Raw genomic sequence first — 21,717 nt, forward strand, 5'->3', positions numbered from 1 at the left:
TTCAAAAAGAATTTAATTAAATGACCAAATTTGAACTTTTAATACTCAGCTTGACCCAGCTCGCTTACCACCCTAGTAAATATTATATTACTTAATACTAACTTTTCATTGAATGTGATTTTTGAAAAATTAATTGTTGAATTATATTTTTCCTTAGACCCTCTATAATAAAGAGAATATATAATCCAAGGTGGAGTTAAGATAATATTTTATTAAGTATTATATTAATAATAGAAAATTAAGTTAGGTGTAACTTGATTAGAAGTAATTATAGAATACTTTTCGAGTACCATAAATGCATACTCTCTTCTATTACATAATAGTAGGTCTCACTAATTAAATTTATGGTAGGACCCACAATTCATATGAAAAGGAGTATGCATTTTTGGTACTCTCAGAGTATTTAATAATTTTTCCTTGATTTGACCCCTCTTATATTCTTTTTTATTTATTAGGGAAATGACCCCTCTTATATTCAATCTTAAACTTATGAACGTAAATTTAATACACATTTATTTGAAACTTAGACTAATAGGTTTTCTTTTTCCAATTATGACCTATCAAACTTTAACATGGGCAGGGGCGTGTGAGTGTATTCCCTTATCTCATCCCCCTTCCCCTATATGTGTGTGTGTTTCTCAAAAAAAAAAAAAAAAAAAAAAAAAAAAAAAAAAAAAAAACTTTAACGTGGGCTTTGTCCACATGATTAAAATTCTCAACTAGATTTTCTCTTCTCCGGTAAGTTCTCTTTGCCTTCAACTTCTATGTATTACACATTTTATAGAAAGATCCTTCCTATTTAAATCCCCTAATTCCTTTTTTTTTTTTTTTTTTTTTTTTTTTTTATTTATTATAAGCCCTAATTCCAATTAATTCTAGTCTAGATGTAAGACATATGACATTTATAAAATTCAATGATCATAAAATATTCAAATTAAACTACACAAAATTAAATAAATGGCACGCATCTCCCATCTGATTAAAAATTAAAAAGAAATTGAGGATTAATTTAACGGGAATGAATCTTGTGGGGCCCGACAACAGATGGACCAGATCTACCTGTTCACAGGAAGACTTAAGGCCCAAGCCGAAGAAGATAGTAATCCAAGCCCAATAACGCAAAGCATCCATGTGCCAGAGAAGCCGCCGAGGAGGGTATAGCCCTCGGCTGGCCCAGAACTACACTAAGGAAAGGGGCAAAAGTGGCATAGGGATAATCTTGTAAGAAATCTGAAATATCTAGGAAAGGCTGCCCATACTACCTGTCCTAGACAGAGCTTTGCCTCTCACAGAGTCGTGTTCCTTTAGCCTACTTAACCACTCCCCAACAACTCAAGTCTAAAACTGATGGGACAAGTATCAGTCTTGAAAGGGTCGACCCTACACGTGGACGAAGGAAATTGAACGCATGCGAGTATAAAAGAAAAAATATGTAACCTAAACAAGGGGCCTCCAGTACTACGGAAAAAGGGGAGGCGCTTCAAAGGAAAAGAAATTGGAACCATGCACCAATATCTTAAGAAATCCACAGCCGGGTAAACATGACTTAGCCTTTCGATCCCACTCTCTACAAATGATATTGTATGGGCCCATTTACGTGCGAACCCAACCCAACTGCAGTTCCACGCAAATCGTGTGCTTACAATTGGCGTCGTCTGTGGGGATGGCTTGCGTGTTAGCTCGAGCGGTGGCGAGGTTGAGTTTCTGTCGAACAAGAGACTATGAGGATGCCCGTATCATCGGCGACGCATTGTTGTTATTCCCAACATAGGCTCCTGCTAGGGGCTACGTTCCACGGTGTCAACGACATGGGCAAGCTTAGGGGCTTCAAACATCGGCCGACTTCTTCCACCTTATTCGAGGAGCAAAACCTTCGGAAGAAGAATCATACAAATTTTGGACAGAACCAAGGCCTTGCATGGTCCTCGGACCCAAGCCTCTGGGGAAACCAACTACTTAAAAAGAATCAGACAAGTTTTGGACAGAACCAAGGCCTTGCATGGTCCTCAGACCCAAGCCTCTGGGGAAACCAACTACTTAAAAAGAATCAGACAAGTTTTGGACAGAACCAAGGCCTTGCATGGTCCTAGAACCCAAGCCTCTGGGGAAACCAACTACTTAAAAAGAATCATACAAGTTTTGGACAGAACCAAGGCCTTGCATGGTCCTAGGACCCAAGCCTCTGGGGAAACCAACTACTTAAAAAGAATCATACAAGTTTTGGACAGAACCAAGACCTTGCATGGTCCTAGGACCCAAGCCTCTGGGGAAACCAACTACTTAAAAAGAATCATACAAGTTTTGGACAGAACCAAGGCCTTGCATGGTCCTCGGACCCAAGCCTCTGGGGAAACCAACTACTTAAAAAGAATCAGGCAAGTTTTGGACAGAACCAAGCCCTTGCATGGTCCTCGGACCCAAGCCTTTGGGGAAACCAACTACTTAAAAAGAATCAGGCAAGTTTTGGACAGAACCAAGGCCTTGCATGGTCCTCGGACCCAAGCCTCTGGGGAAACCAACTACTTAAAAAGAATCAGGCAAGTTTTGGACAGAACCAAGGCCTTGCATGGTCCTAGGACCCAAGCCTCTGGGGAAACCAACTACTTAAAAGGAATCATACAAGTTTTGGACAGAACCAAGGCCATGCAAGGTCCTAGGACCCAAGCCTCTGGGGAAACCAACTACTTAAAAAGAATCAGGCAAGTTTTGGACAGAACCAAGGCCTTGCATGGTCCTCGGAACCAAGCCTCTGGGGAAACCAACTACTTAAAAAGAATCAGGCAAGTTTTGGACAGAACCAAGGCCTTGCATGGTCCTCGGACCCAAGCCTCTGGGGAAACCAACTACTTAAAAAGAATCAGGCAAGTTTTGGACAGAACCAAGGCCTTGCATGGTCCTCGGACCCAAGCCTCTGGGGAAACCAACTACTTAAAAAGAATCATACAAGTTTTGGACAGAACCAAGGCCTTGCATGGTCCTAGGACCCAAGCCTCTGGGGAAACCAACTACTTAAAAAGAATCATACAAGTTTTGGACAGAACCAAGGCCTTGCATGGTCCTAGGACCCAAGCCTCTGGGGAAACCAACTACTTAAAAAGAATCATACAAGTTTTGGACAGAACCAAGGCCTTGCATGGTCCTCGGACCCAAGCCTCTGGGGAAACCAACTACTTAAAAAGAATCAGGCAAGTTTTGGACAGAACCAAGGCCTTGCATGGTCCTCGGACCCAAGCCTCTGGGGAAACCAACTACTTAAAAAGAATCAGGCAAGTTTTGGACAGAACCAAGGCCTTGCATGGTCCTCGGACCCAAGCCTCTGGGGAAACCAACTACTTAAAAAGAATCAAACAAGTTTTGGACAGAACCAAGGCCTTGCATGGTCCTCGGACCCAAGCCTCTGGGGAAACCAACTACTTAAAAAGAATCAGACAAGTTTTGGACCGAACCAAGGCCTTGCATGGTCCTCGGACCCAAGCCTCTGGGGAAACCAACTACTTAAAAAGAATCAGACAAGTTTTGGACAGAACCAAGGCCTTGCATGGTCCTCGGACCCAAGCCTCTGGGGAAACCAACTACTTAAAAAGAATCATAGGGGGAAACCAACTACACAAAAAGCGCCACTGGAGCTCCCTAACTCCCAGTCGACTGCTCGGATGGATTATTTATAAATCATCAGCCTTGGACGACATTCACGCGCTTATCACAGAATGTCCAACTGATATCCCAGTTAGTTTCTTAAGTTTGATTCATTACAAATTATCGGTATGATGCTTGATAGTGCTGATAGATGAGATTCGATTAGATTATGCTTCAAAGTAGTTTTATCACAAATATTCTCAAAGCAACACATACATAGGGCACATTCGTTCACAAAGTCGTGTTGCCCATTAGATCAACGCTTAAAACATGTAAATCAATTTCCATTTTTATTACGATGAAGAAATAGTACAGTGTACAAATGAAAAGCTGGAATCAGCCCACGTCAAAGCTTACTACATAAGCAAGAAAAGAAAATACAAGAAAGCTGGAGAAAGCCGAGGAGGTATGTCGGAGGAAAGGTTGGCTACAGCTCCGAGACCTTATTCTTCCCCCGCACCCTTACATGCCCATAACTCAGGCAGCCAAAGAGACCCAACTTGAACCTGACACCGTTGAAGAAAAGGTGCAGGGAGTTGAAGGTGATGGGGCTTTCTCTAAATATACACCTGCCGCAAAGCAGAGGCGCTGATGGAGGAAAACCCTTCTTCTGCCATACCAAAGTGTTGGCATAAACAGAGCCTGCTTCGGATTTTGGCTAAAAGAGGGAGAGACGCCGTTCTCCCTCGGTGGAGATGGAAAACTCTCCTGAACTTGTGCTTCCTGTGCCCATACCTTACTGTTATAAGCCTCATGAAGACACGGCGCTTCTGCGGCGGAGACATTTCTTTCTTCCCAACCCTCACTTTCAACATGTTATGCCAAGAAGGGAGAACTCCGGATATGGAAGCTGTGATGTGGGAGAAAATCTGAAGGATTTGTGCGTATATAAAGCAACTTTCTCTCCTTCCCATTTATTGGAAAAGACAAGGTGATGGCAGTCAACTCATGTAGCGTCCCGAGAAACACTACAGACAAAACAGTCCTGGCTCAACTTCCAACATCAACTGCAACCACAAGATTAAAGAGCCTCGTAAAGGCGCACTTCGGTCATCGTGACATCAAAGAGTACCACGTGGCCAGAAGTTGCAGAAATATCTCTTAATTCATGGGCTAGGTGGATTCGTGGCCCCGGGGCCGCTTTGTGTAAGGGCCCAGGTACTTTGGCCGACGCCGAGCAGCGGCCATGGCCGAGGACAATCACTGTTGGGCACCTCGGGAAATGCTCAAAGATAGGGGAAACCAAGTACTGATGCAGACATTGGTCTCGGACAGAACCTAAGGCTTGCATGGTCCTCGGACCCAAACTAAAAGGGAAAACCCAGTACCGATAAAAACCCAAGTCTCGGACTCAAGCCTCTGGGGAAAAATCAAGTACATAAGATAAAACGCATACGTCCTGAACAAAACCCAGGTTTTGCAAAGTCCTCGGACTCAGGCTGCTTGGGAAGTCAACTGCCCGAATGAAGAAATTTCTCGGCTTAAATACTGGAAGAGTTTAAGGCTCGCGTATCATGGAGATGGCAGAACGACCTAATGATTGCCAACCTAAGGAGGCCATTCATCCGGTGGGTAACGTGTCCTCGGATAATTACTTCTTACACCTTATCGAGCATTTAATGCCCATCGCGGCTAATTTTAAGATAAGTCTCACTCCTCACTGGTCGGATTGTTATGTTGAATAATAATTTTGTTAAAGTTATCGTGGCATCTTTTTAGGAACGATTACCTTGGCCTTAGTTATTATTGACTCAAATGCTATACTATTATGCCGAGTAGCGCTTTCACATTTGTTAAAATATATAAACAAGACATACGAAATAGAGTAACAATCACTTTTATTAATATGAAAAATTGTTACAACATACAAGGAAGGGCTTAAACAAGCCTATACAAAAAAAATGAACTGCTAAAACAGTAACAACATCCGTAACATAAATAAGTAAACCATCAAGTGTCTTCTGAACTCGCCTTCAAAGTCTCTCTAAAATCTATGCCTCAGAACTGTTCATATCAGGAGAAGATCCTTATACAAAAATAATGGAGGAGAAGGAAGAAGAATTAGAAGACATGGAAGCACTTCAGCAAGCTCTTGTCACTGAAGAATGCAAGGGAAAAAGAAGATGGAGGACATGAGCGGGAAGGAGGAGAAGAAGAGGGAAGCAATGAAAAGAAAGTAAAAGGAGCAAAAGAGGGAGAAGGGGAGCCATATTAGGTATGCTCATGAGAGAGCGGATGGAGATGACAAGGGAAGTTTCCGACCCAGTCACACCGGAAGTAAGGTGTGACGAGTCCCTGCTTCGGATTTTGGCTAAAAGAATGGGGAGACAAATCTTGAGTCTCCGCCATCCTTGCCCTGACCGAGCCATCTCAAGTTTTGATAGGGCATGACGTTTCTGGGAAAGGAAGGATTCATTCATGGCCGACTACTATGGTGGATGTGTTATTGGATTAGGAGTAACCAAATGGAAGAAGTAAACCACAAGAAGGGCCTGAGGGATTCAGATATGCAAGAATCACCTCTGGATCTCTCTCTTTATATAAGGGAGTAAAGCAGGGGCACGTAACCCGCTCTGATCCTCAAGGAAATCTGCGAATAAATGCGCATTCATTCTATTCCCCCACGTTATCAGTAACCGTAAGATTTGGGGGGCCTCGTAAAAGGAAGATATTAAAAGCACACTACGAATAACCGAACGGTATAAACGCATCACGCGCAAATCGAGGGAAACATCTCGTGGACCGGCACATTCCTTGGGGAGGTGAAAAGTCGCCGACGTTGATCAAGGGCCGAATTTAATGAGCCGCTATAAATGCTCGGTATTATCAAAACCCTCCTATCCAACTAAAGAGTCGGACAGCATGGTTTTGAGGGGCTATTGTGGGGCCCGACAACAGATGGACCAGATCTACCTGTTCACAGGAAGACTTAAGGCCCAAGCCGAAGAAGATAGTAATCCAAGCCCAATAACGCAAAGCATCCATGTGCCAGAGAAGCCGCCGAGGAGGGTATAGCCCTCGGCTGGCCCAGAACTACACTAAGGAAAGGGGCAAAAGTGGCATAGGGATAATCTTGTAAGAAATCTGAAATATCTAGGAAAGGCTGCCCGTACTACCTGTCCTAGACAGAGCTTTGCCTCTCACAGAGTCGTGTTCCTTTAGCCTACTTAACCACTCCCCAACAACTCAAGTCTAAAACTGATGGGACAAGTATCAGTCTTGAAAGGGTCGACCCTACACGTGGACGAAGGAAATTGAACGCATGCGAGTATAAAAGAAAAAATATGTAACCTAAACAAGGGGCCTCCAGTACTACGGAAAAAGGGGAGGCGCTTCAAAGGAAAAGAAATTGGAACCATGCACCAATATCTTAAGAAATCCACAGCCGGGTAAACATGACTTAGCCTTTCGATCCCACTCTCTACAAATGATATTGTATGGGCCCATTTATGTGCGAACCCAACCCAACTGCGGTTCCACGCAAATCGTGTGCTTACAAATCTTATCCCTTTACTTAATTACTTCAAGGTCAGATGAATTTATTTCTACATAAATTCTAATCAAAACAGATATTTCTTTTTTTGAATTTTTTTAGTTGAAAATTTTTTTATATCCTTATTTTTTCAATAATCTTGTGATTTTTCCCGATTATAATGGAGATAAATTTAAGTAATTAATTATTTTTCTATACATCATTATTACTGCACATCTTACGTAATAATGATGTATAATAAAATAGTTGATATAATACTTATTAAAATATTATCTTAAAAGGCTACATAAATTAGTTGTATTTGTAACTTAATTTCATCATTATTACTACAAATTTTTTTTATATAAAATAAAAGGGAAAAGTTAGCGAAAGCATTAAGGGTATTGGTTTAGAAAATACTTATTGCAATTGTTAATAGATTATTTTAGAAAAATTTTGACTATACTTTCTTGGAAATTATAAAAAGTTGTAAAAAAAATAATTGTTTTTTTCTTTTTTCACAAAAATTTTCTAAAAATATTTTCTAAACCAATTTACTTAGGGTATTTGTTAACTTTTCTTAAAAAAAAAAATATTTACAACTTTGGCATGAAGAGAGGCAAAACAAAAGATTCAAAAAACAAGAGGATCTTACTGAAAAATTAATTACCAACACATTAATTATGTGATAATTAAAGAATCTCATTAAATATATATATATATATATATAAACATATCATCTTTCGTTATAACATTAATATTAACTCTCTCTTTTTTTTCTTTTTTTTTCCTTCTCTCGCAACTAAACTGTTGAAACTTGAAACCTAATATATATATATAGTAGCAATCATACCCTTGTATCGTAATCCTAAATATTTTCTCAAGATGATCAACCAATGACAAATAGAAAATTTAAGTTTGACAAATGTTGGTGAGTGAAGATAAGGAGAGAAACATTTCTTCTTCAATATATTTCTTCCATGCATGCATCGATTCAGCATGTCTCCTTAACTATAGCCACCATGAAAATCATCAATTCTACTATTATTATTCAACCACCGGACAGTTTGACGAAGCATACGGCATTGATTTAAAACCAAACACATCGTTTTGCAAAACTACAAAAAGAAATGTTGGACTTTATAAGTACATGTCTGGACCACACAACTTTGTCGTTTGTATCTTCGTATACATATTTTTATAAAAACAATAATTATTTAATACTATATTGGAAATGGGGTAACAAATATGTTTTGTTTAATGTACGTTAGCATGTACTTTTTTTTGGGGTAAGTAAAAGTTACCGTTGACTGATTTTAACTGTTTTGGCCTTGAGCATAGTTGTGACTTGTGAGTCCTAGGAAGACCAGAAACATGTTGAACGTACCCAAGGATTTCGTTAAATTTTATCTAGCTTAATATTCATAAAAATCCCAATTATTTCTAACACATTAAAGATCAACATATAGAAAATAAAAGGTAAAAACTCTTAATAAGTATGATATATACATTGGCTTCCAAAGATATTGTCAGTAAGCCTAGGGAAGTATATGCCTGTATTATATATGAGCTAATATAAAGAGAAAATAATATTTATACATTTCATATACACGAATTAAAAACTGTCTTGCCCCATTTTGAGCTAATGTTCTACTTTATACTCTATTAAGTAAAACTTGTGGCATGTGTGTTCCTTTTTTTTTTTTTTCTTCTTATTTCATGTAAGCATTTATTTTTGCCAAGTATGGAGGAGACGATGGTTGAAAGGAGTATCATAACGTTTGAGTTAGTTGAGCATTATTCATTATCATTCCTATTCCTAAGGAGTGTGAAACTAATTTTATGATCCGTTTTATAAGTTGCCATTGCTATTCTTGGGAGTTGAAGTACTCCTTTTAAGAACTGTTTGTAATTTTATTTATAATCCATATATTCTCAAATCTCTTATAGATTTTGAATTAAAGTTAACATGTATAATAACTGCATGTAATATTAATAATTGTTAAAAATATCAAGGTCCAACCCTACTTAAATATCTTAGTCTATTCTATAGCTCTAGTTCAAGTTCATTATATCGAATTTTATCTGGAGTACAAGTAAAATAATCATAGTTTTTTTTGGATTGCAAGTAAAGTAATTACAGTTAATTCTACTTGTAGTTCAAGTATTATAATCCCAGTTTATATATTGTTAGTCAATGATTTGTTTTACTTTAAATACCCTTTCATTGGTTCATTAATTGTAATATATAAAATTTAATAGTAAATTAAAATGTATCATCAAGGGTTGTCTATTTTGGAAATAAGCTTCTAAGTTTGAATCAAATTAATTTCCTATGTATTGAATTTTATCTCCCTTCCCTTATTCTTTATATTTTCATATAATTTATTATGGTATCATAGTTATGTTTTGCCTTTTCAAATGTGGTATTAGAGTCATGTCTCATCTTTTCTATGGTATTAAAGTACTTTCTCATCTTTCAAGCAAAATAGAGTCATTTCTCCTCTTTTCTAATCATAATTGAGAGGACAGTTAAGATCCTGTTGATTGATTTTATGAAATTAAGCTAACTTTCTACGTTAACCAATTATGTTATTTAATTGATTTCCAGTTTACAAGCCACATAGAATAAATAACACTAATAAAGTAAAACACTGTAAAATAAATAACAAAATGATTTGTTGACGAAGTAAAAAAAAAAAAAAAAAAAAAAAGAAGATGAATCCAAAAAAAAAAAAAAAATTACTCCAATGGTTTCCATCAACCCTAAAGAAAATTCACTATTAGAATTGAAGTTATACAATTGAAATAAAGCTCTATTTCTAATTGCTATCTCTAGTAGAAGTCACAGTTGTGATCCAACATTGCTACAATCACTTTTGGACTCTTCTAATATGGACTTGCGTTTGTGACTTCAAAGACCCCCTTAAAGATTTGTCTTAGTTGCAACACAGGGAAGGTATCGATGCTTTAGCTTACATCACCAACCCAAACAACTAAAGCCCAATTCACTTGAAGAATAATCGATAGTGGTGAATACAAAGGTTTAGGGTTTCTTTTGAGATGGTATGATTAAGTTTTGCAAAAACTTCTATTTAGTCGGCTCTTACGTGCCCTTATATATGTTTGAGTTTAAGGCTCAGAATCCCACTTAAATATTCGACTTAATGGGTTTGTTGAGAATCTTGATTCTTGATCAATTAAGATCAGTCGTGACTCCAAAATTTTTTTTGAAGGTGATCATTAAGAAACTTAAATTATACAAAATCTAATAAAAAAAAGGACTTCATATATTAACGACAAAACACACACACATGCAAATACATAAAGTCTTACAATTTCCTTCTACGAATTTTCTTATTTTGAAATCGTTACATGGTAGTCTCATTATTAATGTTGCGAGCCACATCTCTTTTAAAATTTTAGTTAAATAAATTTTTTCCTGGATTTAAAAAAAAAAAAAAATTATGTAAGGACCTAATATATTGTTAAGGGGATTAAAATTTAAGTACAAAATTTGGCTACAAACTAAGTTGTAGCACAAGGCTACAACTCTCACTAAACAAATTAACATTGTTACAAATTTTGCAAATTTAACCGTTGAATTGCATGTTCTCTATGTTTTTAAAACACATGTCAAGTTTAATGTCAATCGGATGTTATTTATTATTCGACCCATAAATATATTTTTTATGTACAATTTTAGACTACAAAAACTCGAAATTTAAACATTTGATTGATGACATAACTATTGATCTTTGATCTTCTTAAAATTTTGCAAATATGAAGGATATAAAAAGAAAATGTAATTAAATAGTAGATTTGTTAAAATTCACAACCAATATAAAAAAAAGATTGAATGGACTTGTAGCTTAGTTTACAACCGAGTTTGTTATCCAATTTTGTCCAAAGTTTAGTTATATTAAACCTAAAAAAAATTTAGGATTGTCACAAAACTTTTTTAAGTATAAAAAAAAATCATAAATTTTTAAAATTTATATATAATTATTATTATTATTTCCAGACCAGGGTGGCCCTGTGACCACCCTAGAGTCTATGTAGAACCACCAGGGATAAAGATTCAATCAAAGAATAAAAAATTACCTTGATGTAAGTTGATTCTTGGACTTTGTCTTGTTCACTGTTACTAATCAAAAACATATTACATTCTTATAGATTTGTCAACACTATCCTAACAATAACAATAACAATAACCGAGAGATATTTTTTTGATAAACAAAGGAGAGATTTTTATAATATAGTTCTTGTACTAAACAATGTCAAGAAATAGTATCCATAAAACAAAGATTGTCTCAATAACCACAAGTTAGAAAACTCTTCTACATATATCAATAATATGTTAGAAGAATTGCTGAAAATTGGCTTGTAGTAATCTTCTTTCAGTTTCATTCTACCCTTCCAGAAATTTCAAAGAAACCGGGGTGAATCTTGTGAAGAGAGAGAGGGAGATGAAAGGCAAGTGCATGCAAGAAAAGACTGTAATCATGCATAAAAGCAGAACTGAAATGGACAAAACACAGAGAAAACAAAAGGTTGAAAACCTAGTTACACTGCTGAAGATTAGTCTCTGCATGTACTGATTCAACTTTATGTCTAGAGTCTCAAATCAAGCAGAAACCTATTTGGAAGTAGTTGGAATATAGACAAAAATGCCTACCTGCTACTATGCTAGCGTGCCTTTCTTGCATTAAAATACATAACCTATTTTACTTCAACTGTCAAAGAAAAGCTGTAACCCGACCAACAAACTTAGCTATCCACATCAAAAATACTTGCGCAAGCAAGCTTCAGAATGAGTGATCAATATGACTAGATAGAATCCAATTTTTCTTTGACAAACATACAAACAAGTATTCTTGGGGTACAATTTCTATTAATTAAGATCAGTAATTAATCATACTTTCTTATAATTAAGTTTGTGTCTTTCTATCAATAATACAACATATTTTCATGTACACCCATCTTCTAGCTTCAACATATTTATAGCTCATGTAATTGTTTTGATCCCTTTTCATAGTTTTGGAGCCAAGCATATATATATATAGCCAGTACGTCGAACACAAACACATGTACAACAAAACATAACCACACGATTTATATTGGTTATTTATTACTTCTGTTTGGTAACTACTAGTTGTAATGATTATAAAAAAGAAACTACTACTTGTAATGAATCATAAGAAAATGAGAGAGAGAGAGAGAAGCAACAGTATATTTCTCATCAAAAAAACAGAGACGAGATCGATGGCAAGGAAAATGGGACAACGATCTCGTTGTCTGCTGCCTTTTTACATTTCCTCTTACGTGCAAGTTGGGAAGCCTCTTTTTCTTGGAGTTTTCAACTGTTTATTCTCCAAGTTAAAGTAACCGATTAACCAAGCAAATGATCATACCGCTTGCTTCTCTTCCAATATTATACTTGCTCATGGTGCGTGCAATACACGCTCGTTTTTTCCCTAGCTAGCTAGCTAATTAATCAAAGAGCTAGGTTGAAATTTAAATAAGCCGACCTATGGTGACTGGTGTCTATTATTTTCCCTTTGACATGGCAAAAATATTTAACTAGCTAGCTAGAACTGCTTCATTAAGAAAAACTGTGTACAAATTTGCTTGTGCCGACAGCTTAATTAGGTAAAACTAGAGTAATTCATCTTTAACTTCATTTTTTTTTCTAGATAAAAAACTATAGAAAATTAATTCTAGAATATAAATAACCTTTTTTCTTTTTAATAATTCCAGTGTTATAATAAGAGATGAGGATATATGAATCCTGATTATTCTTATAAAAGATTACAAATAATACAAATTTGTCAGATTTTGAACTGTGTTATTTCATCTCAAAATCAATCGATAATGAAAAAGACACTCAAATCTTTTATGACATTTGTTATTATGCTCTGTAGTTTTGTTTTTAAAGTGATTGTAAAAAGTTAAATTATGGTCCCAACAAAATGAAATACAAGGCTAATTATGATAATATAAATAAATAACCTTAGGATGGACTAGGAAACTTTAGTTTATTCCTAGACAAACAAAGCCACCAGCATGAGGCCACCTAGTCTAAGAAAGGGATCATCCTACAAAAGATGGAATCGAGTAATTAAATTACATGGGATACGGAATAGGATGTGAAATGTGTTGGGATTGGAGATAAGCTTTTTTTGTTTGATTTGTTTTCGGTTGTTGTTTTGTTGTTGTTGTTTTTTTTTTTTTTTTTTTTTGGAGAGGGGATGAGATTGGAGCAACTTTGAACGATGTGATGTTAACTTATGTGGTCTAAAGCAAAAAAGTATTGTGGAGAAATATTGAGATAATGCAACTCATTTTAGCATCTCAAGGTTAATAATAATGTAAACAAATTCATTTTTCTCCCCCATTGTATAAATTTTAACATGAGTGTTAATTTAGTTTTGTGAGGATTTTTTTAATGTTAGCTAATTCTATGACAGAATTTATGTTGTAATTTTGGTTTGTGTAAAATTATAATATATACAAGGGTGGTATAAGGATTGAAATTTAAAGCTTCAGTTCACTGTGCAAGACTAAAGACCTTAGTCGAGCAAGAATCCATGATGGGTCGAGAAAAACTAGAATTTAGATAGAAAGTCTCATTAGAGACTATGGAAAGTACCTACTTGGGTTTTCCATGGCAACTTTTGTAGCCTTCTTAACCTTTATAAGCCAATATAAAACCCTAATCATAAGAGAGGAAGAAGACTGCACTTTCACAAGAAAAACTAGATCCAAGAATCCTTTGTCTTTTGACCTCTTTGATTGTTTACCATTAAAAGGATTTTATTGTTCCAAACACCTAATCACCATATGTGTGTTAGAAGTTGCAATTGAAACCACAAAGACTACGTTAAATCCTCAAAAAGTCTTGGACTATTTGAGAGACCGGTTTGTAGGTGGTTTATTGTCTTGCACAATAAATAACTTAGAAGGCACAGGATAGAAGTTTGCAATTGCTAGCAGGAGCAAGAGAGCTCAAGTAGTCAAGTGTACAATGTCTGACTACATATAAGAGAATTTGTGTATCGTTTGTACCGCAACATTCTTCAAGAGTGGATTTGATTTTTAGATTTCATCCTTGGAGTGTTTTTATTGTTTTGGGTTTTTCACTTTGTGTACATATGTTGTCTTTGATTGTGTTCAGTTATAGCTTATGTTCTTTGGTGTGGTTTAACTTGTTTGTCCATCATCATTGTAACATTGACTATATAATTAACTGCCGGGTTAATATTTGAGAATCAACTGATTAAATTTGGTAGTTAAGCCGTTTAGGGGTCTAAACCATAAATTTAGTTTTTGAACTTTCAATTTAAACAATTAAACCCCAAGTTTTTAGGTTTTTAATAAATTAAATCTTCCTTCATTTTTTGTGTTACGTTTAGCGGATTGTTTTTGTCATGCAGGAAATATTTTTGATATACCGTTCCTTTCATAATTAAAAAAAAAAAAAAAAAGAATTAAGGAAAAGCAAACAAGTTTGAAAAGAAGAAGAAGAAGAAGAAGCAACCTTGGTTTGAAAAAAAGAGTAAACATGGATTACCCAAAGAGGGCAAGACTTATTTCCTTTATCACAGCTCCGCTAAGAAACAATTTCTCAAATATCTCCTCGATATAGAGTTTGCTATGAAGAAGATTGAAGATAAATTAATATTGGTCTTTCATTGTTACTGACAAGAAGATCAAATTTTGTCAAGAATATAACATGTATAGCCAGCCTAAGAAGATAAAGCCAATGGTGCAAGAAGGCATATAAGAGATTGACATCAGACTATACTGCTTTGGATTGACCCCTTTTTTTTTCAATTTAGACATTAGGAATTGGAATTCAATAGGGAAGAGCTAGTGGATATGTAGAAACGACGCCCGGGGGGGGGGGGGGGGGGGGGGGTGGCGTTGCCTAAAAATTTTAGTTAGAAAATTTCACCATAGATTTCGGGAGCATATATTTGCTTCTTTTAATTTCAAGCTGGTATATATACAAAATCCACATTATAGAACAAGGCACTGTGATTGAGATTTCCTTCCCCAAAAAGATGCCTTACCTCTTTGAATTCCTTCTTCAAAATGTTTACATTGATTAAATGTTTTACTTGTCACAAATCATAAATCTAGAATTTTAATTGTTCAAATTGAAAGTCCAAATTAAAGAGTAGATTGGCAGTCAGGTCAAAATTCGAGATAACATTTATAAAAAACCCTATATACTTCATAATAAAATTTAACTGGTGAAAATATTATTGTTTAAAAAAAAAGTTGTCGAGATTTGAATTTTGAAGCATGAATATTGATTTTTCAGAATCGTAAACGATACTTTAACCAAACTTCCCAACAAAAGTCTCTTCCACATACAAATTAAAAGCAAGGCTAGGTTAATTGAATTGGTTCGTACTTGGTAGGCAATATAATCTATATATATATATATATATATATAACCGAAGTCTCTGCTGGCACCACAATTTTCCACGTCAGCACAATATTTAAAAAATAAAAAATAAAAATAAATACATTATAACACCTCAAAACCCTAGCAACCTTACCCTCAAAACCCTAGCAACCTTACCCCTCTCTCAAGTTAAGAAATATAAAGCCACAGTTTCTGCAAACTCTCTCTCTCCAAACATAAATATCAAATTCAACCCCTTTAATTTCTCTTTATATTTTTGAGGCTTCTATAGAATTATAGTGAGTTATGCTGATTTTGTTTTTTGTGTGTGTGTGTATAGATAGTCATAATACTCCGGTATTCCAAGAAAAGTTTGTGTTTTCGTTAATTGAAGGTCTTAGAGAGATAAGTGTTGCAGCTTGGAACAGCAATACAAAAGACGATTTCATTGGTAGCGAAAAGTAATTACTTTGTCTCATATTTTTGTTTTTTGAATTGATTTTGTGTGTTTTTTAGACCCTTTTGGATAAATTTTGTTAATTGGGTGTTTTTTTTTTTTTTGATAGGGTCCAATTGGGGAAAGTTCTTTCAAAGGGTTACGACGACCGCACTTGGTATCTGTATACTAATAGTGGGAGGTAAGTGCTATAAATTACTAACCCTTTTAAGTGTATAATCTGTTTCTAAAACTATCTATAATATTTTGTCCTCCGAAAATTTTATCTCTTTAATTTTATTACATTGTGTTTCTTAAGTTATAGACAGATTTTCTTTGTTTCTTATTTTCAATAATAAATCATTTTATTGCAATACCGGTAATTGTTTGAGAAATCCAATATGTTCATATCTCTATAGAATAGAGAATAGTAGAAACCAATTTTATTACAACTACTTAAATTGAGTTGACTTAATTCCGTACAATTACAAAGTATAACATGAAAGATAATGGAATTAATTGTTGTAATTTTTATTTTCAGTTGCACAATATGTGTAAATTCTTCAGAAGGCTACTTTAAATAGTAAGTCAATGTGTCTCTTACATTTGGATATTAGTTAGAATTATTTTCAAATGATTGTACCAATAAAAGTGAGTGTGTATAAATTTTGTTTAACTATCCCGTGCATCGCACGGGTTAGCGACTAGTATAATATAATACTATTATATAATGCAGAACAGTACAACAATTGAGCATGATTCACTCGATACGATTGACCCTCGAAACAATTGACAAAATTTGACAGAACTATAAATGGAAATTCTGAGAACATGAATTTTGCAGGATCCTTATAATTTATAAACATTATCTTCTTCTTTTTTTGTTGGGATTTTATAAACATTATCTGAAGCAAACCTCACCAATAAAATAAAAGTAATAAAGCCATAAGAGTTTTTTTTTTATACAATAAAGCCATAAGAGTTAAGAAACCTAACTATAGGCTATAGCTAGCTTCCGACTATTGGAGTGAAAAACTTTTACAAACCATGTCCTCTTTTTAAGGGAGCTCTATTATATTCATTGCAGAAAGAATTCTCTTTATTGTTCACACAATAATGGACGCCAAACTCTCTCATGCTGTCATGCACGGCTTGAAGTTTATTTATTGTTCATCACAGTTGCATGTAAAAAGGATGGATCGTTTCATTTCTCCAAAAGAAAAGGTTGCTATTGTGTAGAGCCTCAAAGGGGACATATTATGCATGACCTTTTCGTTAGCAAAAATTATTATTAGGGAAAAATACACAAAAACTCCTTATAGTTTTTACTCTAAAACATAGAACCTATTTTAGGTTTTGAATGTAATACTTACTCCTTTGTATACTACTTAATCATCACGTGATAATATGATATTGTTTTATGTGTAAACTATTAATTGTGTAACACTTAACCTTTATGAGATTTTTTAATGTAGCACAAAACTTACCTTATATTACACATAAAACAATATCATACAGACCTAAGTATTACACTCATTATTTCGTAAAAATTATGTATTTTATGGAGAAAGCATAAGATGTTTTATTTTTTTAATACTTTTCCCTTATTGTTATTAAGGTAGAATTTATTTGTTGTCAAAGTTGTTTGAAGCATGTGAAGTTGCCCATTGCATCAGGGACGGACCTACGCTAGGGCAAAGGGGGGCCATGCACCCCCCCCCCCTCCCCCAAAAAAAAAAAAAAAAACCGGTATACAAAAAATTAAGATTTGCCCTTAAATATATATATATATATATATGTTTGTCTCTCCTCTCAAATATTTAGATATTGACCTACAAGAAAAGAAAGAAATAAATAAAATTTATGCCCCTTTAACTACAAAAACAAAATAAATAAATATGGACTAAACAAAAATTGCGCACAAAATAAGAAACACTTATTTTGTATGTTATACTTTGTTGATGTGTTTTATGATATGAAATGTTTAAGAAATACTTATTTTGTATGTAGTATTTTGTTGAATATGAAATAGATGTTAGTTTTTATTTTCATAAATTTTTTTTTTGGTTTTATGCTTTGACTCCCTCAAATATGAATCCTGATTCCGTCCTTGCATTGCATGCTTACATGCTAATTTTCTTGCTATATAATTCACTCTTCTTTAACATTAACATTTGCCTTTCTCATACTTGGAATATACAAATTTTATTTTATTTTATATATATTCGAAAGGCCTATGAACTTACCAATTATAATCATCTATATATAAATCCCTAACGTATCAACTTTATTTGTGGATCTCTCTCTCTCTCTCTCTCTCTCATTAGTGCCCTTGTATTAACGTAGTCCCCTCCGGCTTTGTTGCAAGCACCTCTCTTGACATGATTAGCATCCGTCAACTCTTTTATAAGGCTTTTTGGTCGCCCCCCTCCTTCGTGGGTCTCTCGCTGCCCTCATTAATGCTTTTTGTCGTTTCTATTGTCGGTATCACGTTGGCCTAAATCGTTTGTGTCTCCTTTGCTAGTGGCAGTTAGCTAGGCCATCCTCTAAAGCCCTTGTAGAGAGTCTCCGACCTACATCTAACTCAGACCAATCAAGATATGAATTCCAATTTGGACTTAATATTTTGAAATTACAATTCACGTGATAAGGAAAAAAAGTCATTAATATGTCATATTATTGAATTCACGTGATAAGTTATTTTACATTTTTCCTAATTTTTTTTTGTTAAAAATTGGTCAAATAATATAAAATTCATGGAATGTCTTCCTATAGACAAATTATTTAAGATTTAAAATAACAAAATTAACGACACATTATGCATTAACTAACCGAAGCTTGAGAAGTATTCAGAAAAAAAAAAAAAAAAAAAAAAAAAAAAACCAAAGCAGTCCTAGTCAATACTTTTCAAAGGATTTTGTTCAGCTTCGCAGATGGTGAGAACTGACTCAACTGAGAATATAAAATGAAATTAATAGTTTTAAAAAAATAAAATTGGTCAGCAAATAGCAATTATGAAAAACGTGATAGTGATACGAGAACAAAGTGGGTGGAAACTGGAAAGTGGCTTTTACGCACCTCTATAAGCACGTTTAGTCCATAGGGTCTCAGACACTTTCATATTAAAAAACACACCAGAATCCAATACCGGTCGCTTCTCATTTCTCACGACGTAACACTTGCGTCAGAAATAAATAAATAAAATAAATGGAAAGAGAAAAATTAAAATAAAAAAGTAAAAAAAGCTGCTCCTACCTCTACCAAAATATACTCCCTCCGTCCCACTTTGTTTGTCCTCTATTCCATTTTGGGATGTCCCAAAATATTGTCCTGTTTCTAAAAATAAAAGTTACTCCCTCCATCCCACTTTGTTTGTCCTCTATTCCATTTTGGGATGTCCCAAAATATTGTCCTGTTTCTAAAAATAAAAGTTATTAATTTACTGATATTCCTATTATACCCCTATTTTATTTTCAAAACTATTTGAAAGGAAAACCAACAAATAGCGGGAAACCGCCCTAAATTCTAGATTGGTAGAAAGGAAAGGAAGAGCACACTCACGATGGATGAAAAAAAAAGAAGGGAAAAAACCTTATCAAAATATTACTTTTATCTATTTTGCATTACCATTACTAGTTTTACAACAAATTCTATATTTTATTATTCATTTTAGATATATTATATTAAAATTATCTTTTTTTCCTTTCTCACAAGGAATTTTTCCCCCCTTTTTTACAAAGAAATCAATCCAACACCATCCAACCATCGCAACCCATTACTTCCAACCCCAACCAAAACTTGTTACAAAATCCATTCAAACCATCACAAAACTTGGTTAACTCATCAATCCAAAACCCAAACCTAACACAAACCAACCCCGCAACCCAAAACTCAACTATGCAAGGCAAATCGCAACTTAAAACGCAATTGTGCAACCCAAAAATCATCATTGCAACCCAAATTGTAACTCAAAATGCAACCGTGCAAATCAAACCCACCAACCACCATCCACTACAAACCATTGTTTACGAAAGAGAAAACTCAAGTTGATTTGAACAATCATGCCATGTGCCACACCATCGCAACCCATAGAGCGTCGTCGTCGTCTCGTCCAAAGTCACAACCTAGAGAGAGAGAGAGAGAGAGAGAGAGAGAGAGAGAGAGAGAGAGAGAGAGAGAGAGAGAGAGAGAGTGTGTGTGTGTGTGTGTGTGTGTGTGTGTGTGTGAAGACAGAGGGAGAAGTGTTTGGGTTTTTTTTAGAGAGAGGGTAAATTAAAAAAAAAAAAAAGTGAGGAAATGTTTACATGTTGCTATACTACAATGCTTGTGTATATTTGCATAAGCACAATAGCAAGTTGTAAATTTTTTACAAAAATGCTTTACCGGTTGTTGTAGACACTGCATTTTGTACCCCTTACAACTTGGACCCCCATTCCCCAATGATGTAAGAATTCTAAAGCTCAAGGTCGGTTTAGGGTCCAATCAAATGAAAATGGACTTGAGGAAAGTGTTTATGGAAAATATAATTTATTTATGGACCGAATAAACTATTTTTGAAAAATAAAGATCACGGAAACCCTAGGGCATGTCTATGCGCACGCATGCTTAAACTCAGCGTATGCATGCTTCATGCATGCGTACACATACACGTGCGTGTGTGCACATGTTAGGGTTCCAAAAATTATATAATTTAGGCAAGTTTTCTGCATTTAAACTAGACTTGGAATGAATCCCACATTGTCTAGGAGTCACCCCAAACCCCTAAATTTCGACTATATAAAGCTATAAATGGTACATTTTCAAGGAGGATGAATTCTGGTGGTAAAACACATAAGATTCACTAGAAAATAGTGAATCAAAGAGGGAATTTTTCACAAAACATTCTTAAGCCAAATTTTATTTAATTGAGACATTTTCTGGTCTTGAACTTTGAATTCTAAGTTTACTAACTCATTTTTGAATTGGTTGTGACTAGATTAACTAAGAGGAACGGTCAAAATCAAGCTCTAGAGAGTTCTTGTGTTAAGGTAAAATTTCTAATTTTGGCTTTTCACTTTTCTTTAATTTTCTTGTTTTATGCATGTTTTTATATCTGTTTATATATTTGTAGTATGTTTGTTCAGTCTAGGTTTACTTTGTGTTTGTGTTTTAAGCATGTTAGGTTGTTAGATTCTTGTTTTTGAGCTTCTGTTCTGCATTTTTTGGGTTCTGTGTTCCGAGTGTGTATGTGTACGTATGCTTTATGCATGCACATGCATACTCATGATATGTGTATGCATACAACGAGGCTACACACGCATGTCTCTGCCCAGAAACCCTAATTCTTTTCTGCATGTTTTCCTTTTGTTTTATTCACATGTTCTAGCCTATGTTTAACCTGTTTTATCTGTCCTTGAGTATCTGTGTCTCTGTTTTTTATTTATTTATTTTTTATTTATATCTTTTATGTCTATTAGGGTTTTGATTTGTTTGAATACCATGAACATGCATATAAATATGAACATGCATTAATGCATAGGTGATGTGATGCAGTGAGGCAAGTCATGCACTCACATGAGCATGCATTGGTTGGAATATGAGCATGATATGTCTAAATAACATGAACGTGTTTGTTGAATGCCATGTCTATAATTTTTAAATGCTTTAACATGTTTGTTTGATTCTGCCATGTGATAGCCTTTGGAAACTTGTGTTTAAATGTCATGATAGATGAATGATTAGGTTTGGGATGATTATGCCATGTTGTGTGTCTTAGAT

This window comes from Quercus robur, chromosome 8 (assembly GCF_932294415.1).
Source record: "Quercus robur chromosome 8, dhQueRobu3.1, whole genome shotgun sequence".
In the NCBI taxonomy this organism is placed as follows: Eukaryota; Viridiplantae; Streptophyta; class Magnoliopsida; order Fagales; family Fagaceae; genus Quercus; species Quercus robur.